Consider the following 24,498-nt stretch of genomic DNA (forward strand, 5'->3'; position numbering starts at 1 on the left):
AAAAAAATTCAAACCATATTATTATGTTTGTTGTCATTCATTTTCAATTGGCATCTCAGATTTTGGCAACACTTCAAGGACATGAAATTCAAAGAACTATTATTATCCTGTGATAATGACTATGACCATCAATAATGACTAAACCAAGTTTTATAAAGCATTAAGGTCCACTTAAGTGTTACCAAAATGTACATCCTTTGATGCCCTTGACTAACAAAAGGTTTTGAACAATAATGAATAAAAGAAAAAAACACAGTTTGCTTTTGATCACTTAATTACGATTTCAAAGCAGTTATTATGAGAAACAAAATTATAATTGAAGGTACATTTGGGAAGAAATGAAGGACCACTGTATGCCTGTGTGTGTTTGTGTTTAAATGTTGACTATTAACCTGACTCCATTCAGATTCTGTTAACCTCTAATGGCACTAAAGAAAACGCATCTCGTGAATCATAAGATTAAAACAAATTCGATATGGGAGGAGGGTAATTTAAACACGTTCAGACTTCTTCCAGCTCTAATATAAAGATATAAATATATAAAGTCTTCTAATATAAAGACAATAACTCTCTGAACATTGCACTTGTGCAGTTACTGCTGAAGTTTGAATCCGGTGAAAATGCTTACTGCTTTTTTTTCTTCCTATTTATGTGCTATCGCCGTTTGAACTAAATAATATAAATGTTGTTTAATTCCCTCTACAACCTCTAAGAAAATTATTTGGCAATAAAATCTACAGAGTGCATTTCCGAGTCGTGTTCTTTTAAAGTGCCTCAATGAAAATGACAAAATGAAATTAAAACATGCATTTATTTGAGTGTGCTCTCGCAAGAAATGTTATGGAAATGAAACGAGGAGTCAGTTCCCCGCTAATAATGGAATAAAACATTGTCATTTAGATTTGCCAAAGAGCAATAACGCTGACGCCCACTCGCTTTGCATTATGCGCACATCTCAGATGTGCTCTTCTTTAACAGACACACTTTCCACTCAGATGTCAGGCGCTTCTGAAATTGCTGATAGAGATTAATAAATTAAATTAAAGAATTCAAAGATCACACCCCTTTGAAAAAAAAAAAAATCTTAATAGAAAATAAATAGAATTGCTTATTTTGTCAGCTGAGTATTCAGTTTTCAGTTACTTATGCCATTACAGAAATACCCTATTTGCAGTCAGCCATAATTAATGCATTCCACAAAACAAAAAGTGTCCAATAATATGGGGTACCAAGAGAGAGTCATGTGATCTCAACATGTCTGTACCCCGAAGTCATATAAAATTGTAATAAAAACGCATTAACAAGGCCACTTGTGTCTGGAGTCTTAATCTCATGTGTACAAAAATAGTATCCTTAATGATTTCTTTGTGTGTAAAAAAAAAAAAAAAAAAATGCACCTTTAAAATAAATACCAAGGATAAGCAAAGCAAAACCACGGATTTTCTTCAACCATTCAGACTGTGTCCAGTGCCCACTTTGTCCAGGAGATGGCAGTATAAGCCCCCGAATTAGCTTTCCGCCCAACTTCATGTTGAAAATAAGATCTTGTTACTCAATGTCAATTTCCTTTAACCTGCTGATATTTCATGTTAATCTACAGATAAAGTGTTTGTTATTTATCAAATCTGAAGTGATTGGCAGTGCTTTGTAAGACTATACTGTGGTCACGGCTCTACAGCTGTCTGCTGGCATTTTTTTGTGCGTCCATGAGGAAATTAAGATAATCATAACCATAATGATAATAAATTATGTTCTCAGGTTTTAAAACCGCCTGGTCTCCCAGGGGCCAGTGCTCTTCGTGACTTCCTCTTAAAGAAAGTTCTGGTAATGAGTTACAGATTCCGCCCCATATTTGATTTTCACTCTTCATTAACTAAGCCACCTGGAATGTTATTATTTAAGAACGCCATTTCTTTTCCCCAAACAACTGCCACTGCGATCTGGAGACTAGCACACCAACTTTACGATCCTCACAACTTTTTCCTCCTCCTGTTCTGATCAATTCTGAAGTCTCCCTGTCCGCATGTGGAGTGATTGCTTAATTATTTCGCCACCCTAGAAATATTTATCATACTCTGGCCTGTCATGTTCTTATCAGTCTATTTTCTCATAGCTTGAATCATGCGTCTTTATTTGTGTTGGTCCAAACATTAGTTTTCATTGCCGTGATTTCCATCCAAACAAAACACGATCAATATTACTTTGATGATAATTACTATACGTTACACAGAGAACTTTAAATGGTAATGAAAACAACACCACTTCCACCACCGGATCAAAGAGAAGCAAGAAAATGTGCCGCCCTCTACTGCTCAAGTGTGATAATACACTCTCACTGTAAGACAAGAGAGGGCCCTGGAAAGTAATACAAGACATATGGTAAGAGGACACATAGCTCCAGGATCCATCTTATGTTAATACAAGTGTCATGCTTAACAGAATGGCTAAATGAAAAGGCAGACAGAACAATAGCACAGCACAAGGCTGGAAGCAAGCTCAGTTAACAAGGGCCAGCACACTTGGGGGAAAAGCGGGGCTGTCTGAGTCAAAGTCCTGACATTTCCTAACTGCTTCTTATTATTCCCGGACCACAGAGTTAAGGCGAAGAACGCTCCCATCTAAAACACAGGGCCGCTTTATACCCTGACCTCCCTCAGGTATTCTATTTTTACCATGAAATCTACTTAGTGAATATTTGTGTTTCAAAGGCCTGCTCGTTTTAGGTTTCCTGAGAACAGGGGTCATTTAATTGGAGGAAAATGTGAGGATATGAATTTCAGAACTTTGGAATACATGTTTAAGCAATCAGATAAGGCAGAACATGCATTATGGAAAGGAATAGGGAACATTTATTTTGCACATGGCCTCTTTTTACCACATTATGTAGCTACTAAGTGCTTAGTCTATTCGTAATATCCTCGGTTTAAAGGGAAACTTCAGCTGTTTTTGGAAGTCTAAAAGTCTCTGTTTTTCGATATGAATGAAGTCTAGATGTAAGTGATGTGGTTCGCCATCATCTCCTGCTGAACACAAACACAACACACACCGCACATTCTGCCACGGAGGGTGGCTTTGTTCTCTCCCAGGCATCCGGTGCTGCTGGAAAAGAGTTGTTTTTGGCAAAGGTAGACCTCATTGTACAGCCCAGTATTTATAAATATGTAAATACGAGTCAGCGTGCGAATGCACACACACGCAAACACACATATAAGCGGGCCGAACGCAAGGAAGTGCACCCAAATCATATTTTTAGAAGGTTTTAATGAATACAGGATGTTTATGAATACCATTTGTAGTGATTCACAAAGACTAGAAGAATCCTCGCACACCACCCCCTCCTCTCCCCTCAAAGCGTAAAAGAAACCCAATGTTTCTGGAGGAAATGGCAGAATTGTACGTTTGGTGCTTGTGTGGGTTCAGATTGCCTTTAGATAAGTATACGGAGGAGCACAAAGAAGCATACGACCTTGTGCATGTGGCACACTTGAAAAAGTCCTCTGCTTTTTTTCCAAGTTGAAACGCACCACGAGGAAAGGACGACTGTGAAGGTAAAACAAACAGTGTGTTTGTTACTCCGCCGGATGACTAGGCAGCAAATAAACCTGCCTCAGATGACGGAGAACGACACGAAAACTGTTTGTCTTGCACATATTAACCAGAATAAGAGAAACCACCACACACAAACCAGACTTTGACTCTGAAAGGAAAGAAAAGGAAACGAGACAGTAGCTCTCAAATGCAAGTCGTCTTCCGGAGAAAACTGAGGGCTGGGATGTGGATGTGGATGTGTCTTGCTCTCTGACTCAGTCTATTTCTGGGGCAGAGATTCTCACACTGATACTACCTCCACTGAGCAATTTAAAGCCAAACACTGATGTTGCAATCTGTCTTCTGTGCCTGATAGCGCTTTTCTCCCTCTCTAACCCAAATTACTTTCTTTTCATATCTAATTATATTTGCTAATGATCTTATAAGGGGATAATGGAATGTGCTTGATCTATTACCTTTTTTTGCAATACATAAATACAATACAAATGGCTATGCAGCACTTTGAAATTTTCCATCATCCATTTCAAGCAAGGCGAAGAGAGGAGATTTAAACAATATCTAAAATTTTACCACTGCTGCAATACAAATCTCTTGGCTCGTTCAAAGCTACTAAAACGGAACACGATTTGTCCGACTACACTGACAAACAAATGTGGTCTTTTCATGGCTGTTCGCTTGCAGGTTGCGAGAGGCGACCCTCAGGCCACGACCTCCGCCCCGGCACGTGAGGCACTGAGTGCGGACAAACACTGCCAAATAAATGAAAAGACACGTTTTATGAACAGACACAGGCGTTTTCATTTTAACCAGCACCCACACACATTTTAAAGTTTCATCCGGACTCCGGACGATCTCTCAATCTCTCCAGAGGTCATCTATCCGTTTCAGTGCACTGTTGTTATGAATATTCCCGTCGGCCAAGCCCCGCCCTTGCCTAAGCCTCTCCCCATTCTTCCCTCAGTCTTTTTCCCACAGGCCCGGCGATGGCCACGGCATGACAGCCGCACTAAACCCCCCGCATTAATGGAAGGAAATGGCATTCGATCTCCATTTGATCTCGTAATCATTTCTGCTGAAATGATAATTAGTGTCCTCACAATCCTCTGACTGTGAGAGAGCAGTGTAAAATAAAACAGAGCTCTTGTAGCAGAAATTACACTTCACTCAACAACCGATATACGCTTTTCTCGTACGTATATTTACGTATCCCTCCTAATCGCGCACATACACTGGCCTTGTCCGCTGGCGACTGCTGTCTGTGATTCTTTTCAACTGACATAATCCTGATTGATTCGTTCAGCAGATAAAAACTCAGTCCACTTGTGCCCTTTACTGCTGGAACATAATACGGCTCTTTATTCTGCAACAATGTAACATAATGGCGTCGGAATGTGAGGAGGAAAAAAACGTTAGGGCTGCGTCTTAAATGACTGTGACACTCTGCGGTTCAGGCTCAAGCTGTGGTCTAATGTAAAAGAGAGAAAGGAGGAAGAATGAGGGAGAGGTGAAGGGAGGGCGAGGGAGAAAAGAGAAAAATCATTAAGCGCAGATTACCAGAGTGCCCCACTAACAAGGTCGAGGCAGGGCTGCTGGTAAAAGTTGTCATTGTCTGTTTCTCTTAAATGCGTGCGCTTCACATTTCCCTCTGATGAGATTTGGGTTACGTTGTTTTAAATTCTTTGCTTCGTGTTTGCTGCCCCCTTCATGCGTTTTTTTTTTTATAAAAAGAATCTTTTGTTTGACAACAGGAAGACATGAGGTCATTTTTTGTTCATCAGGACAAGTAGAGAATGAATCATGCTTTTTATTTCGCAGGGCTTGCCTAAATAGGCCAAGGCCAAACACACACGCGCACACACATGCATAAGGTTTGTGTGCCATTGAATAGAAAAAAGGGGGGGAAAGCTGCAGCGTTGCATTTAAAAGGGGGTCAAATTAAAATGAATTCAAAGAAATGAATGTGATTGTCATATTTTAACTAGAAATGACCTAACCCTAAGTCTTGAAAACCACTTTTTTTAGATGAAAAGCCTTAAAGGGTTATAGGCCTTACAGACAGAGAGCATGTTATAAAAAATTATAATTGATTAAATATTCTATTAACAAACAAAATGTATCTAACTTAACGGCCCCACTTTATATTAGGTGGCCTTAAGTACAATGTACTTACTGTGTTCAGATTGTATTGCAAAACACTTTTGCTGATATTGAGGTGGGATACGGGTAGGGTTAGGGACAGGTGTGGTGGTATGGGTAAGTTTAAGGGTAGGGTTAGGTGTAAGGGAAGTGTCAACTGTGTAATTACAAATGTAACTACAGAAATTAATTACAGATGCAATTACATGCAGGTATTTTTTAAAATGTAAGTACAATATAAAAACATGTATGTACATAATTAAGGGCATTGTATCAAATGATTAATTAAAATGTTACTACATAGTAGTTAAGGCCACCTAATATAAAGTGGGTCCAACTTGGCCTTAAAACAGGGTGAAAGAATACTTCATTTCTCAGAATGACGTGTTGATATTTTTCTTGAATTACAATTCAGTGAATTGCTCTTCCTTTCATTTCAATTCCTGTGGGGTGTGGCTAATTCAATTACACACCACACTCTCTTCAATTCTGAATTTTGCACGACCCAGACATACACATGAATGTGAAGTTTTGCCTTTGTTGCAACTGCTTCCTACATGGCTTACACAAAAACAATGAGTACCGGCAAACAAACGGAGCATTTTATGTGCTCTAAGAAAATGTGACAAAACTTAAGCTCAACACAAAGGAGACCAACAGACGCAGCCTCATTCATAAACATTCAGTGTCTGAGATGTTCCTATAGGATCGTGTTCAGCAGGCCTCTCCCTCTCTCTCTCTCTGTCTCGTGTATGTGTTGTATTAATTGTGAGTCCTAATCTAGAAGAGTCGGGGGTCCCTGGAGCTAGCGGCACTATTATTCGCGCAAGCATCGCGCACCACACCGCTCTCGCTTACTAATTTCGTTCGACGTCGCACCGCTCAGCCGAGGGAACGTACCGCCGAACGCTACGTCTGAGTCAGTCAGACAGCTCCAGACGAGGTCCCTTTAGTGCCACGCTGTCAGTCACTTTATATGTTGTGAAATAGAGAGACTGAAAAGAGAAAGCGAGAGAGAGAGAATGTAGAAACAGAACAAGTCCTTTTATCCTGCTCGGCGGGACCTGTCAGTGCCACCTTCTCTCTGGTTTCCCAGCAGTCCCAACACAGCAGCTATCAGAGGGAACCTGACATCCACACACCGCGTTTTCCAGGGGGGAAGGAAATCATGAGAGCGGTCCCACACAAGCGAGCAGCTAGTACATACTCTCCTCAGATCAAGCAACAGTCTCTCGTAAGAGAAGAAAAGAGAGAGAGATTTGGATGTTTTAAGTGGGAATGTAGGCTGACAGGCTTTTGCTGCTTGTGGCATGTGAAAGAAACTAGGTTTGCATCTCCCTGTGTTCATTTTGGAGTTTGGACAGAGATGAGAGAGCGAGAGTGTGTCGCAGCTTAAGCGCTGATAGTTCTGTCTTAACAGCTCTTTATTCTCGAACACACGTCGCAGTTGTGACTCCAGGCACCTCCGGAGTCACTTCTATTTTTCTCCACATTTGCAGGCCTTTTTTCTTTGTTTTTGGATAAAAAAAAGAGGAAGGAAGCGGTTCCTAATCCATACGCGACACACACATCCATGCGTGCGCGCACATTTCATGGATTGCAGTGCAGGAAAATCACGAGCACCTGGCTGAGTGTGTGGGGTTTTTTGTCGTTTTTTTTTTTCCAATATGATTTTGCCTGCTTCCCCACTGGTCTCTGATGATTCAACAGTTCCTGCTCTAACATCTGCTACTTACTCTTACTGGGTCTCAATTAAGACAGCAGTATTTATGAATCTGCTCTTATTTACATTTCTATTTTTCTGCATATGTGCGTGAACGGCGGCCAAAACAGCCCCTCTGCCCCACACACCACGCAGATGTTTCTTCAGCGAGGCCAAGAGGTGAGCGCTCGGATTGAGAACAGCGACGCGAGAGTGCGGGCTGAACAGAGAGAGATTTAGGACCGCAAGATTTGCAGCTTCACTGTCATACAGATGAGAGCTCCTACTCTCAGGTGATTGTAATATATGGGAGTTTGATTGAGGGATTGCGGGATTGGTGAAAGCCATTTCCCCTGTTAAAGAGCATGTTGGAGTTGGAAAAACCCACCTTTGTGTATGTGAGAGGGATGTATAATAATGTGTGAAGCAAGGGATTGTTTTAATTAACTACAATCCCTTTTTTTTTGTTTTTAAGTGTTTGTGTTTGCTTTCAAGTCAAAACACACAAAAAATGTGTTTTTAATTAAACCATCATGTTCAAGATGTTTATTTTCCAGACATACACTATATATTATGAGGGGGCCCAAATAATATATACATACATACACATACACTACCAGTCATACATTTTTTATGTTTTTTAAAAAAGTATCTTGTGCTCACCAAGGATGCATTTATTTGATCAAAAATACAGTAAAAAAAAAATAATAGTAGGCCTAATATTGTAAAATATAATATAAATTAATATAATTTTCTATTTTCTATTTTAATATATTTTAAAATGTAATTTATTTGATGGCAAAGCTGTATTTTCAGAATCATTACTCCAGTCTTCAGAATGGCTGCGGGAACTTGGGGGGCTGAGGGTGCTGTTTCACTACATTGGAATTTAAGATGACACGATTTCAAATAAATACATATTTTTAATTTCCACCTTTATTCATAAAATTACTCTAAAGATTATTTTGTTTTTATATTCAAATATGGTTTCGCACATAAAAACTAAATATAGAGGTCTTGATTAAAACATTCATTTGCATTAGGGGCTGTTCACACAGTTTTTTCCATTCGACTGTGACACTTTTCCATTGTTTTTCTATGTGACCGCGCTAGACGGACCAATGCACTCGTGCCTTTTGCAGTGTCTCGCGTAAGACACAGCGTTCTAAAAACGTGGCGCTCAAGATAAAACAAGTTCATCTTCTAAAACGCATCTTGATACCTTATGTTTTTCCTCATTCCCCTGCCCACGTCTTGCGTTTTGAAAGTTTTTGCTTTCTGTGTGAACCGAACCCTAGTTCCTGAGCGTCAAACTACATTTGAGAAGGTAAGAAGCAGATTTTTTCTGCTGCCGCCGTGTAGTGAAATATGCAGTGTTTTTAACATTTAGCCTATTTAGTTCATTTAGTACATTTTTTTCAAGATTCTTCGATGAATAGAAAGAACATTTATTTGAAATAGTTTATTTTGCAAATGTCAGTCCCATTTTATACTATGTGGCCTTAACTACTATGTACTTACATAAAATAATAAGTACCATGTACTTATTGTGTTCATATTGTATTGCAAAACACTGATATTGAGGTGGATACTGGTAAAGTTAGGGTAAGTTTAAGGGTAGAGTTAGGTGTAAGGGAAGTGTCAACAGTGTAATTAGAAATTGAATGCAAGTACAATGTAAAAACATGTACACAATAAGTGCATTGTACCAAATGATTAATTTAAATGTTAGTACATAGTAGTTAAGGCCACCGAAGTGGCTCCCAAATGTCTTTAATGTCACTTGTGATCAATTTAACGCATCCTTGCCAAATAAATAAATCTTCCTAACCCCAAACTTTTGAACGGTAGTGAATGTGCTTGTGGAACATTTTATTTCAAAAGCTTAGGCATTAATAAGGAGTCGGTCATTCCTTTGTTTCTTCACTTTTGTGTGAAGACTTTCCACTAGATGTTTACTCTCATTCAGACCCACTGACGACAGGTGCAGTTGCTTGCAGTCACCGTTCCAATTCAACTCAAAGGTGTTCAATGGGATTTAGGCTCTGTGCAAGCAAATCAAGTTCTTTCACACCAGACTCTCCCCCAAAGGGAGTCTGTTTGTCAGAGGAGATTGCATGGCTGTATCCTGGATTTTATGCACCTGCTAGTAATGAGTGTAGCTGAAACAGCCAAACATGGTAATTTGAAGGGCGTGTCCACATACTTTTGTCCATGACAAAGTACTACGTAAAATATATAGATTTGTATGACTAGTGACAGTTACACATATGTAGTATGACCATGTAGGAATACTAACTATAAATGACTGCAAGATACTGCTATGCAAATGAATAACTAAAATGATTAAACTAGCACCTGTGGTCATGCCTTGGACTATGAACTCTGCTTTAGTAATACTTACTAGAGTATGTACTTGAATCAAGAGCCAGATTTATGTTAAACAAATATACACACACCTCACAAAGGGTAATAGTGAGAGAGGTGTCGGTGTGTTGGTTTCAACAGACCACTCATGTCTTTAATAAACTGTTATGCGTTTCCCTCACACACAAGTGCCTAATCATGCCAACCTAATGATGCCATTAGAAGAAACAGACATGAGTGACATCAGAATGGCATAAAAAGCCTGTTATTATTTCATCTAATAGATAGATGTTCATGGGCATGCAATGCGAAAATACACCTGAGATCATTAAACACAGAATATGAGAGTATCGAGATCCTGGGTTATGTGCGCACCAGAAATGAAGCCTTTTGTTTACCTTTTATTTATTTACTAGCACAAGTAAAGCGCTGTTGAATATGAAATGTCAAACTATTTATGTGCAGTGTAAGCACTTAAGGCAAGGCTTTTTAGTTTTTGACACAACCTGTAAACAACAGAGGATCTAACATTCTCTGTAAAGACCAAACATGAGCTGGCAGATATGAAAGCATTTATCCATGGAAACAAGAGTATGCCTATTTACAGACAATAGTGGAGGGAAAAAAAACAGTACTTTCGCTTCTCAAAATCCACTTCACACTCTTAAAGACCTCTTCTGCTTAGATATGGCAATTTTATCAATTACAAATGCTTTTTACTCTATTTGAACCTAAATAGCTGCTTCCATGGGCAGTCAAGGAACAGTAAGTCTCTCAAATGTGTTATTAATAATTCATCTGAGAATGCCGTTTATGAAGTTCGGGAGGCAGGTCTAATAAGCATGGACAGCATCTAATACGCCATGTGCTGGACAAAGCGCTTTTGAGAATCATTACTTTGTGTGCTTGTCTAATTGAGACTTCATAAATTACCCAGTAGGCCTCGACTCGCTGCAGATTGCTCCCTGCCTTCGCTGGAACGATACACTGCATGTTTTCTCAAGAGCCACATCATTTTTGCGAGCACATAAAGCCAGGCACATGAAAACAGTAATGGCAAATATGTAAATAATAATACAAATAAAAGCGTATCAAGTAAAATAAGCCGAAGCGGCAAGCGAATAAAGGTCCTTTCTGTTGAAGATTTCAGCACAATCGCAACAATTATCCGCTTTTCCTCACTTTTCTCTGCTCTCATTGTTTTTGGCAGGCAGATCCATAACATTCTTTTTGTTCCACTTTGGTCTCCTCCTTTTTCCCAAGCCTGAGAAACTTCAGACATGAGAACCCTTAGCCGCCTCTAATATAAAACCAGTGAAATTTACCTAGGATTATAAGTCATTGACAAATAACCTTGCTGATAGATGCGAACTAGATTTTGTTCAAAGCACTCTGACAGCCTCAAAAGAGATTAGTGGAGTTCTTATCAGGTCAGGGGTGTCACGGGGGAAATGTGTTTAAAGTCACATTGATTTATTGAAAGATTTTCCAATAAGAAGACTTCTCTCGACTCTCAGACATGTGTGTGTGTGTGTGTGTGTGTGTGTGTGTGTGTGTGTGTGAAAGAGAGAGAGAGAGAAAGATAGAGAGAGACTCTAGCAGTCATTGTAAACTCTGCTGGACTACAAAGGGGGGAAAAAAAGCTAAAAACAACTGCAAGACCAACACACAGACCCCAAATAAACAAGAGATCTTTGATGGCCGGGTAAAACTACACTGCGTTTCCTTTCCCTTTCCCATCGTCTACTGTGTGCTATTCCTCTAGACGTAATAGCAATAGTTGACCGATATACACATGAATGTTCACACGCACCCACAAACACACACACATACACGCTGACAAGAAAGCATAATAAGATCCTTTGTTCCTGCAGGCATTCATTTGACACTATTACCTTCTTAAGAGTAATTATGAATCTTTTCAGAAAGCTAGATTGTGGGAACCTTTGGGTTTGGCCCCGGATCCACCCACCATCAGCGAATGGATGAGAGAGAAAACTCAGAGTATCACTCTGCACCCCTGTCAGAGAAATGTCATTACCCCTGTATCTCTCTCCCAGTCTCGCAGTCTTTCACGATCCCGTCCTCTTCCCCCCTCCCAAACAACCCTGCTCTCTCTCTCTCTCTCTCTCGTTCTCTCACACTCCTGCTGCTTCGTTTGATCTCTGAGGTCCACTGGAACCCTGGAAAGCTATTCCAGCATTTGCGGTCCGTCAGAGTCCTGTGGAGAACCTTCTGGATGTGTTGGTGTGTCCAGGCTGTAACCCTTCCTGCTGACATGGCTCTCCACCACACAATCTGTCAGAGACTTCACCTTACCAGCACACCACAAGCTCAGATAATGAACAACGCTTCCCCAAATCGACAGCTTTACAATTCTGTAGCATCATTTGAATGTCTGTATTGTACGGTGCCTTTCATAAGACTCATGATAGTAGATTGTTAGTGCTGTTCTTTTCCCTTATATTGTTCTTCTCTCTCTCTCTAAGAAAATCAATAATTATCATCATCATCATCATGAGTTCATTAGTTTTGCATCTACTCTATGAATATATTAAACATCATGGGATAGTGTGACACTCCATGGTATGGTCATGTTTACACTCCATTAAATAGTAAAAACATAAAAGTCACGTTATAAACAGGTCATTGTCTGGACTTCAGATGTTTTTTTTTAATTATTATTATTATAATTATTATAAAAGAGTTCTCCATTATTTTTGCATCTACTAGGAATGTATGAAATATCATGGGATAGTTTGACAAAATAATCCACAATATGTATATGGATACATATGTATATGTATATGTATATTTATAAATGGTAAAGGCATAAATGTCACATTACAAACAGTTCACTGCCCTCTTATGATATGATATTTAACACTCCTAATTTTTAATTTTTTTGTTGTTGTCCCATTTAATATTAGGTGTCTTTATGTACTGACATTCAGCATATACAATGCATTTATTGAGTACATACATGTTTTTACATTGTACTCTTATTTAAGAAAAACACCTCCCTATAATTACATATGTAATTACATTTATAATTACAATGTTGACCACGTTACATGCAGTTACTGTAGTAATAACTATACATTATGCATAATTACATGCAACTAACCCTAAACCAAAAGTGTGTAGTAAGTACATGTAGTTAGTTTTATTACACAGTACTTAAATACATAATTACACTGTAACACGGACACCTTAAAATAATGTGTAATCGTACATTGTGCATTTTTATGTAAGTACATAGTAGTTCTAGATACCTTATATAAAGTGGGACCATTTTTGTTACTACTACTACTACTTCTACTACTACTACTACTACTGATAATACTGAGTTCTCCATTGGTTTTGCTAGCAATGTATTAAATATCATGGGATAGTGTGACAATCCACAATATGCTCATTTTTATAAATGGTAAAGACGCAAAATGTATAACAAGTCACTGCCAGCTTATGATATTTTACACTCCTGGGCTTCAGATAACACACTGATAAACAGAGCAAGGAACCTGAGAAGTCTTGAGAACTCAGAGACAAGTGTTTGTTTGTGTCTTTATCGAGTCCGAAATCAAAGCCTTGCCCCAGTTATGTGTCGACCCAACTCACGCTTTACCGTACATCATCACCTGATCTATAGTCACAGTCAGGACCCACTGTCTCTACTCTAATAGCTATTCTCAAAGGTACTGTAGCGGTCGACAACAGGAGCCGGATAATATTTTTATGTTATCAGTAACACTCCCACGTTTGTTTTCGCAGCCACTCAATGGCCAGAGCATGGGATGACAGGAAATGGCAGCATTTGTTCTGATTTCGACCCCCCTCCCCTTCCACAATGCAAGACCAAAGAACGAGGGAGGACCCACAATGCACAATGATCTCTTGTTCAGATTGAAATGCTTTGTGCATTCATCTATAACTGCCCAACATGCAAAGATAACCAGCCAGTCTGATGATCAATAAATAAATAGCAGACAGAAAAAAAAAAGAAAGACAGAAAGGGAGGAAATAATGACACAAAGGCAGACAGAGAGATGGAGGGTTCTTTGACTACTATTTGTCTTGTGTTAATAGCGGAAAACCGAGAGGAACACGAGGAAAATGTTAAAGGCGCTTTCCATGAATATGGTGCACTTTCGTGTCCTTTTACGTTTAATTTTTTAAATAAGTATAACAAGCACAAAAATTATTTGTGTTAATATTTCTATTATTTTAAATTATTCTTTAACATAACATTAAGACATCTATCTATCTATCTATCTATCTATCTATCTATCTATCTATCTATCTATCTATCTATCTATCTATCTATCTATCTATCTATCTATCTATCTATCTATCTATCTATCTATCTATCTATCTATCTATCTATCTATCTATCTATCTATCTATCTATCTATCCATCCATCCATCCATCCATCCATCCATCCATCCATCCATCCATCCATCCATCCATCCATCCATCCATCCATCCATCCATCCATCCATCCATCCATCCATCCATCCATCCATCCATCCATCCATCCATCCATCCATCCCTCCCTCCCTCCCTCCCTCCCTCCCTCCCTCCCTCCCTCCCTCCATCCATCCATCCATCCATCCATCCATCCATCCATCCATCCATCCATCCATCTTTTTAATGTGGTATGCATTATAATTGCCCATTAACCACATTTGGTTGCATTTTCTTCTATTAAAGTTTAATGCTTATTTAATGTTAATAGAAAATTACAAAATCACACAAATAATTTTGATATCCCTATAATAACTTGTTATATCCCAAATAAGAGTAATAATAACCCTTATATAAAATGACCAGTACAATAAAACAGCTCATATAATATTTAGTGAAATTACAGTTAAGAGAAATAGCTAAATAAATAACACTTTCAGGGCCGATTTTATATAATGAAAGTGCTTAAACAATAACTGATAATGCTACATGCTGTGTATATAGATTACATTTACACTAAATTAATTCTCACCCTAATTTAAATGCAAACAAAATTAAGAACTAAATAATTAAAGAAACTAAACGAAAACAATATCCATCATATATGTCACAATGGATATTGAATCATTTTAGCCTTTGTATAATTGTGATACAGAAAGAACAACAATTATAACAATTATAATTTGCACATAAGACATAATCTAATATGCAATATAATATGAATATTTCGTGAGCGCTCAGACCAGAGCTATTTCCAGTCAATAAATGCAGTGGTAGTTGACATAAGGTCTGTGATCAGATGTTGGACATCATCCTCTCATGTTAGCTTTGTAGCCGAGATCTTAAGAGCAAACGCAAGACTGTAAAGGAGTGAATGTTAGAGCTTATAAAGTGAAGTGATGGAAAGAAAGGTTCATGGTGGGGTTATCAGACTCTGGCAGCACTGGGGGCGACGTGGCTGTTTGTGGGTCTCCGTGCGCACACACAAGCGGAGCAGAAATGACACTAGCGTATAGCTGTGTATCACAGAGCAAACAGCAGCTCTTTACCTCAAAGTCTGCCAGCCTAGAGAGAGGATCAAAGACGGTGTTTGGGTGAAACCATATCGACAGAGTGTCAAGCACAACAGGGGTTGTGAGGAGGGGCACTCTCTGTCTTTCTTTTCTCTCACTACCAGCCTCTATTTTTCCACAAAGAGCCATTGCTATGTGTGTCAATCACACTGCGCTATGTGTGTCAATATCTAATTGCTCTGATGGCTGAAGATGGACAGACAGAAAGGAGGAGCGAGATGACAATCAAGTGAGTCGGACAGAAGAAAAAGAGCCATTTTATTACAATTCCATTACAGCTTTTCAGCATTGCGACATGGATGAAGGAAAACTATTACTCAACCTGCACACGCTATGAAAAATGAAACTAGTTCTGATATACAAAACTGCTTTGTTCTTGATGAAGATAAACAGTCTGGGTATGTTTGTATTCATTATATAAAGTCCATAGCAAAACCATACCAAAATAACACGTCAAAAATAATCAAAAGAGGGGGGAAAAAATCTCGCAAAAGCCATTTTAAACATTGTGTCAGTACTGGACAAATGACTCTGTGGTAACACCCACCACCCTGCCTCCATACACAGGAAGACAAATATTGAACAGGACTCCACACGCATCAAACAACACTGTGGGGCAGGGCCGAGTAGGCCTGGGTCTCGTCTGTAATCACAAATGTCCAAATCCTCTAACGAGGTCCAGAGCTCTGTCCCCCACATCAAACTACGTCTCTGCACACTGGGTTTCCATTACGTGACTCTTACTCTGATCATTTAATGCTTTAATGTCAGTTATATATGATTCTTCAAGAGTTAAAACTTACATCAACCTGAAATATTAAGCGGATTAAAACAATATCAAATGCACCCGGGAAGTTATCTTGTAGTCCGCACAGTTATGTTGAGTGACCTGTAGGGGGAGCTGCTCTTTTATGACTTGGGGGGTGTATTTGTGTAAGACAATAAAAACATTAATTTGCCCTGAAATCATTCCTGACGTAAATGTAAAATGGTGCCCATTGGAACCCAGTAATGAAGCATGCGGCATCTCTGCAGCTTCTAATTTGACTAGTTAAATGACTCCATTACGTGTTTAACAGACAGAGGCAAATCATTTCTGGTCAGTTGAGGCTCACTTAGCCGCGTCACAGGGCTTGGGGAGAAATCGGAAGATAACTGGTCCTGCTTTTTTCCTTTTTTGCACTCTACACTATTGCAGGCCAAAAGTAAAAGGCTGACAGAAAAGCTCACGATATGACCTGCACATCTCCTCAAATTTTTTCTTCTGTGTCCACCTCCCTCTCTCTCTCTCTCTCTCTCTCTCTCTCTCTTCTTTTGCGATGGTGCGTCTACATACCACTGTTTATTAGGTGCCCACTGTACATGATCAAATCCTATATAGTGAAATACATGATGCTCATCAGAGAGTGCGTTTTCAGTACACAGATTGGACTTATTATAGGAATCATGCTGTATAATCATACTGGTGTCCACCAGCTTAAGCTGGAAAGTTAGATGTATTAGGACAGCATTAACAAATTATCAGATCAACACTTTACACAGAAATGTAACAATATTTTAAAGGTCATTTAAAGGAGGTGCTTAACTTTAAGAAAGTGTTGGTGTTCAACCTTTAGGAGGTCAAATTAATTATTATCTGAGCCGTTTTATTTTCTGTTCATTTGAGGTTTGCATTTAAAAAACTATTACCAAATTAAAATCCCATTATACCTTTTTAAATCATTCCTGATCAATCCTTATTTGTGTTTACAATTTTCAAGGAAAAATAAATAACAATTTTGTACTAACAATTGTTTGAATAAACACAACTAAATTGCATCAATATGTAAATCAACACCAAAAACTATGCCACAGACCTATCAGAGTTGCATATTTCACAAAAAATAAAGCAAATGTTAGTTTGCAGTAATTGACAACTTGTAACCTCAATAGAAAATGTTTTTTTACTTAATTTTTAATATTACCTAGGTAGGAGGCTAAATAAAACTTTTTACATGCTGATTTTAGTCATTAAAATGTATATATATATATATATATATATATATATATATATATATATATATATATATATATATATATATATATATATATATATATATATATATATATATATATATATATATATATATATATATATATATATATATATACATACACACACACATATACAATAATAATATGCCAAAATATGCCATATTTGTATTATTTAATTTCTGTATAAAGTAGATGAGGGCTTTTAGTTAATAACAGTTATAGTTAATATTTTCCACAGTAGTTTATCTCACAAGAACAAATATGAGATTTTAACCTCTAAAAAAAGTCATGAAGCACAAAAGGCCAGCATGTTTTTTTAAGTGCCACACTTTAAATGATTGACACATGCTTTCACATGTCATTCATCAGTAGAATGTGAAGCTGGTGTTGAGGGTGTGAGAATGATCAAACCTACAGAGAACAACAACACCAATTATGGATATCAATTGGCCATTCCACACACAGACTAATACGGGATCATCAGTCTAAAAACACACATACACACACACAAACGCAGGTGGGTAAAGACAGGCACTCTTAAAGGATATAGGGCTGATTACAGCAGGTGCGTATGTGTGAGTCAGACAGGCCTCTGACCTCTGGCTTTAAATGGGGTGATTAGGAATGGAAAGAGAGTTAAGTGTGGATGGGCTGATTCGTAGTACACTCTCTCTGCCCTCTGCTGCGCTACACAGAAGGGCAGGAACTGAACTCCTCCGCACGTGCAGGAAGCTGGAACATCTCTGCTCATGGACAGACAGCCAATCACAGGCTGGCATTGCTTGCAAGGATAATGGCACATGCTGAAGGATTTCATCATATAATCTGAGAGATGACAAGTTCCTATATTAAAAAGCATTGATATGTATCCTTGAAACACAATTATAGACTATTTTCAATTAAGAACTCAATGGGATAGCTAACCAAAAAATTAAAATTCTGTCATTATTTACTCTTGTATGGTGTTCTTTCTTCTTCTGAAGACGTTTTAAAGAATGTCTCTGTGTTTTATTCAACATACAATGATTGTCAGTAAGAACCAGTTGGACCCTTTTGGACCTTTATATTGGACCCCAATGACTTTCGTTGTATGGACAAAAGCAGTTGTAATATTCTTTAAAATACCACACAAGAAAGAATGTCAAACAGGTTGGGAACGACACAAATGATGACACAAATTTCATATTTGAGTGAACTATATCTTTTATAGTTGCTCCAGCTGTTCTTGCCCAGGCCGGGCCAGTGTGAGTATGCAGGGGCTAGAGTCGCCCACTCTAATGGGATAGGTAATTATTCAGACTGATCCCACAGACAAGGGATTTAAGAACTAAGTATACTATGTGACACATGTCTGGGATTATTAATAGTCATAACAGGATGGACAGATGGACAGGCCTGAGATAATGCCATCAGATGCCATAATAAGCTTCACTGTGGATTCTTAAAGTACAAGCAAACCACAACAACTACAAACAGAACTCCGTAAATGTCTCCGTACAGTAACGGCCTCTATCTCCTGAGCGCCGGTCTCACAGCAGATGTCAAACGATGGTAAAAAGCAACAGCGTACGATCCTGAAGAGCAAAGATCTCTTTATCCCTTTAGCGTCTATGGCTCAACTCTTTGTAGTCCGACTGAAGTGCAGTGAAGTGGGCCGTTTGCACCCCCCTCCCCAAACGTCCGAGTCTTAACAACTCACCCACCCCCTCATGTCTGATTGTTGATCCTCCTGAAGAGGACAGATCAAATATTCCACTCCAGTCTGCGAGCGGAGCACAGATATGATTGGGGTTGACGGACGGGGCCCCCAGTTTGAAGTCTTAACAGACAGTGCGACTTTGATATCTGTACTCGGCGCGTATCACCAAAGACACAGGGAATGAATGAGAGTGAGGGGGAACTGAGAGAGACAGAGAGAGAGAGGCAATGAACAAAAGCATCTGTGGAGTGGTCAAGGCCAGCGGCAGCATGTGTCAGAGGCTTTTTGATGTTTAACCCCCTTCCTCTCTCTCTTCTTCTCCTCCTCCTCCTCCTCCCTGTATTCCTCCCCCCAAAGGCCCCACTTCTCCCTCACACTTCCTGCTTTCTGGGAGAGCCCAGTGGCGACACATACTGTATATACGCATACACACACCAACAGCCTCATCCAACCAATTACCAGCCCCTTGACTCTTGTACATTAGACAGCGCTGCTTCGAATAAAGGCAGGAAACCGCTGTTTATTCGCTGAAAACTCTTGCTAAATACAAAGCATGTTGAATCATTCAAATTGTATATGGGAGAAAATATCATATCAGACACATCTTCAGGAAATGTCAAGCAAAAAGGCCCATTCACACCAAGAATGGTACCTATAACTATAATGATAACTATTAGACTCCACTCCAACTCAAAATAACATTCTGTTTATTATAAGCATGCACTGCAGTGGGATTTTATATAAATCCAACATAATATGTATCACATTGTTGTTTGATTTTAATTAAGTAGATAAGGTAAAAACTGGGCCATTGTAAAACGAACATTTGATGTTTTTAAAACTAGATTCTTTGCATTTATTCTATGTTAGGATAACAGTTAATCTAATAGACAATACCAACCGGCTCCTTGACTCTTGTACATTAGACATCACCGCTTCAAATAAAGACAGGAAACCGCTGTTTATTTACTGAAAAGTCTTGCTAAAAACAAAAGATGTAACATTTTTCAAAAATATCTTATTGGACACATCTTCTGGAAAAATTAAGCAGGCCTGTTCACACAGAGAATGATAACTCTATAAGAGTCTGGATTCTGATTGGCCGTCAATGTTTTTTATCAGGTGGAAATAATTGATTCCACAATATTATTGATATAGTGGTGGTGTAGACTTCCCTATTGACATACAATTAGAATTATTATTACAACCTAAACCTAAAAAGTATTGTTATCGTCTTTGGAATTCACAATTACAGTACTGACAGTCTTTCTGATGGCCTGCGAGTGAAAACTGAAATCCGAAGGTAGCAAAGTTCATCTAAAAAGAGGAAAAGAGATAAACGTGTGCAATCATCATTTTCTTAACTTGTGTTTCCGCAGATTCAAAGCACTGAGTTTTAGCATAAACAGCAGGCAGGAAAAGTGGGTTTTTAAAAACTCGCTCTTCCTGGGATTGAGCGTTCGGAGCAGAGGGATGAAGAAAAGACTAAACAGATGTCACAGCTTGGCGGGAACGAGGGAGTTAAATAGCTTTATTTTTTTCCTCCGTCTTTTTAAATGTCTCACGTATAAACAGATTTTGTTGCTTCTTAAAGTGGGCTCAAAATTAAAGCGTATCGTTTTACACACATATTGCATGCATATTAGTGAGCCCCAGCTGCCCGTGTCCTGTTCTTAAGAGCCATATGATTGAGTTAGGGGCCCGGGTATCAGATAAGATTTAAGCCTGCTCTCCCTGTGCGCTCCCCCTCTGCATTTTACTGCTAACTTATTAAATGGAGAGAAATGACATTATTTTTCTGAGTGTATGTGTAATTATTGTCACACACCTGTGACTCCTGCCATAGACGACAAGAGGAGGAGAGGAAGGAAGAGACGAGGGCGAGGGGAGAGATGTCTCTCGGAACAGCGGGAGCTCTGGGTTTTTTCCTTTAAATGGTGGGTGAGAGAAAAAAACAGCAAGCTTGTTAATCACAGAATCTCTGTCGTAGGGAAAACACGGATATTCTATCAACTTAAACGGCAGACATCATTGTGAATTTGATCTGAAATTAAATGTCCTTTCATGTTATTTCCTGCAGACAATAACATTCTACATGCACTCCTGAAGTTTATGGAAAAGTTTCCCTTTTTTGTCTGCCAAACAGGCTTTCTTTCCACATACCACCAACAAACTGTTCTGTGTTGGCAGTTCTAGATGGCGAACAAAACGTCTCATCTGAAATTCTGATGCATGCGCCAAGCACACGTTCCTTTCTTTCTTTTCTTTCTTTCATTCTCTCTCTCTCTCGCTCTTTTTTTTTTAGGGGACCACCCCGTGGAAGGCAACATGTGAAATACTGCTCTGAAGACAAAGGAAATTACCTATTAGAGAGGGAGCAATGATCTTCTTTTGCCCCGACTCCAAAAAGTGACTCAGAATGTTGTAATTGTTTACCTTTGACACTGACCGTAATTCTTCTCCGCTCCGCCGTAACAGAATATTTCAGCGTCGCTTTTCAAAAGCTCTCCTTCTCGCTCTCTCGCCGCAACGGCGATGCCTCAAATGTCATCGAATCGCTCGGTTTTACGTTTTTCTTTTCAACACCCGCTCTTTGCTTCACAGGAGGAAGGGCCAAGCAAGTGAGAAAACGTCAAGAAAAGCAGCAGATCGGCTTGTTTAAGATATCCCGGCATTGTTCGCCGTCAACTAGGCCCTTAAAATGTGACCTCCGCTCCTTCTGTGACTTGTGCAAATACATCGGGTGCCACTCAAAGCCTTTTATTCTGACACTTTTGAAAGGGCTGTTGATAAAAGCTAAGCACGTCAGGAGGTTTTACACTGTCAGTCTCGCTTTCCTGTGCTGATCTAAAAGCATGGAAATAGCAGCGTTTTTTGGTGTAATGTTTTAATAGAAAACAGATGGCCGCAGATGTAGGGCTGCACAGAGCTGGGTGACATGTCTTTAATATTTTAGAGTGGTCTTGCTGTAAATGTAGAAGCAGCTGTTTCCTCCCCGTTGTAAATTTGGAGTTTTTAATTTGTGATTGACAGCTATTGGATTTGCTGTAAATTACAAAAATGAATATGGAAGCGATGGAACCGACGGCCAGGAAGGGGGGAGGAGAGGGGGGCATTTGACGGCGTTCACGGATGAATAGATTTATGTGCACCCAAATGTGAGGTATTTACGTTCTCTCTCTCATTCTCTCTCTCTCTCGTTGGTCTGATTCCGCTCAAGCACACCACTATATACGCCGCTGATATTTAAATGTACATGAATATTAAAATATAAGTGCGGGTGGAGAGGATGCGAGCGGGGGGAGGCGTCGTGCGCACGGGGCGGCTGGTAACAGAGTTCTATTTCGATGTGTTTGTTTAGCTGCTGTTCGTTTAGTTTTAATGTCAGCCGCGAGTACAGCTCCCTTGACGCTTATGGTAGAGGTGATTGTCATCAATTCGCATCTTGGCATTTAAACCACCTGCTTCAAATGTGCGTATTTGAAATGCAAATAAACTGCATATGCCCAGACAAATTAAAAAACATGGTGAGTAAACACTTTTGAAGTCATAACTTTCTCTCTCCTTTTTTTCATCAGGGACTTGCACTGTCAAATGTTCTTTTACTTGAGAAGGCAACGCCAGACAGATAATGCCTCTCAGAGCAAACCTGCATAATACTAACTGATTATATATTTATTTATGGTTTTGTTCACAAGGCATAGAAAGCGGTTATGTTTTTATCTCGGCCTCAGCTTGATTCTTATGCCTCTGGAGTGTTTTCGATTAACCGTTTCTGTCTCTTTTTTTTGTCCTTCTGAAAAACGAATGCATTATATTTTCTCTGCTTATTTACCACCTCTCTCTTCTTCATCGCCTGACACTACCGTTATTCAAACATCAATAGCTATACGTCTTCTTTAGCACTGACTCTTACTTTCATATTGATATTTATATGTGATCATTACTTTTCTTCTCTAGGCTTTGTCTCTGTGTGTCAGCTCTAAGGTGCAATATCCAATAGTGCATTCAGAGCAAAACGCAGAGCAAATATGCCGCATCAGGCTGGATACCTTTATAATGAACCCCACACATTATTCTTCTTCTTCAGGTGTCAGTTTAAACATGATCATGTTGCGCATTTATTTTTCTTTCTATTTGCTTCTGTTTCTGTCCAGGCCGTGTGAGAGGATACTATGATAAAGATGAGTTTTTAATCAGGCAGATGGCTGACACGCTAAACACTCTTCCTGTATGTGTGTAATCATTGCCATCACTCTCATTAATCATCATCATCATCATCATTCGGGTCATCTTCATCGTCATGTTTTAGATGAAATCTGTGCTTCTGCAGAACGAAATGAAAAGGACAAGGTGGAAAAAAACAAAAACCCACCCAAACTTCTGCACCACTGCTTCCCAGCATCTCCCAGTTCTCCCGGTTTTGATAAAAGTTGCTGAATGTTGTTTCTCAAATTAATGAGCAGCCGTTTCATTTTGTCAGATGAAGAAGTTGAAGTAAACCGGGAGGGAAGACACACATGAAACCGCTTCATTAGCGTTAAAGACCCCCTTCTAAAACGCACACAAACACCGGGTTCACCTCATCGAGTATCGATTGTACCGCCGATCGGGCTCTCAGAAAAGCACCTGTCATCCGTTTGACGAGCAGTTGTCAAGCACGCACAGTGACCGTGCACCACCAACGCCGTCGCCGCTAACGTTCACGCACCTGTCAACCGCAGGCAGGCAGAGCCCCTGATGAGGTGTTACCTAATTGTGTTTTAGAAAGCGATGACACCTCGTCTCTACCTCTCTCTCGCTCCACTATGATATGTCTCTTAATGCAATTAGGCATAATGAAAAACTAGAAATGGTGAACACTGGAGGGCTGCTGGAAGTGATGTGGGGTGGTGGAGGGGAGGGGGTGGGGGGGTTGGACTTCCTGCAGAGAGCAGGCATTCAAATGAGAACTTAATAGGAACATCAGAACAAGAGCAGTATTTTCTGTGAGATGACAACAACATTAAAAATCCAGGTAATTAAAAACATACTCTGTGTTTTGTCAAAGTGGCCGTCATTGTTGAAGTTGAAGCCTCTCACCCCCCCTCCCTAACAATTTCGGCATAAATACGAATAATGATCTCGGGAACAGAAAAATGAAGAAGACGGTCAGAGAAAAGCAAGAGAACAACAACAACAGGGGGGTAAAAAATCAATCAAAGTATTAGACTGAAAAGTTGTTCTGTTCTCAAGGACATCGAGTTCTCGGGCATTCTGTCGGAGCTGTCCAGTAGAAAAAAATGAGACATAACTTGGATGAGACGCCAGCGAGAGGGGAGGGGGAATGGAGGGGGGAGAGGAAAGAGACACAGAAATAAACCCAACTCCCATCTGATGACCAGCTTGTCTATAATACTGAATCCCTGCACCGTGCCAAGATGCAGAAACAGGATAAGTCCAGATCGGAGAGATTTGAACTGGTCTCGGG

At 39.4% G+C, this 24,498-nt stretch overlaps 1 protein-coding gene across 1 annotated transcript in view; it reads right to left on the bottom strand.

The window, feature by feature from the left end:
* znf536 (zinc finger protein 536) overlaps positions 1 to 24,498 on the bottom strand; it is a 101,287-nt gene that overhangs the window by 15,289 nt on the left and 61,500 nt on the right. The window lies entirely within an intron of this gene.

The sequence above is a fragment of the Gobio gobio genome (genome assembly GCF_949357685.1).
Source record: "Gobio gobio genome assembly, chromosome: 2".
Classification (NCBI taxonomy): domain Eukaryota; kingdom Metazoa; phylum Chordata; class Actinopteri; order Cypriniformes; family Gobionidae; genus Gobio; species Gobio gobio.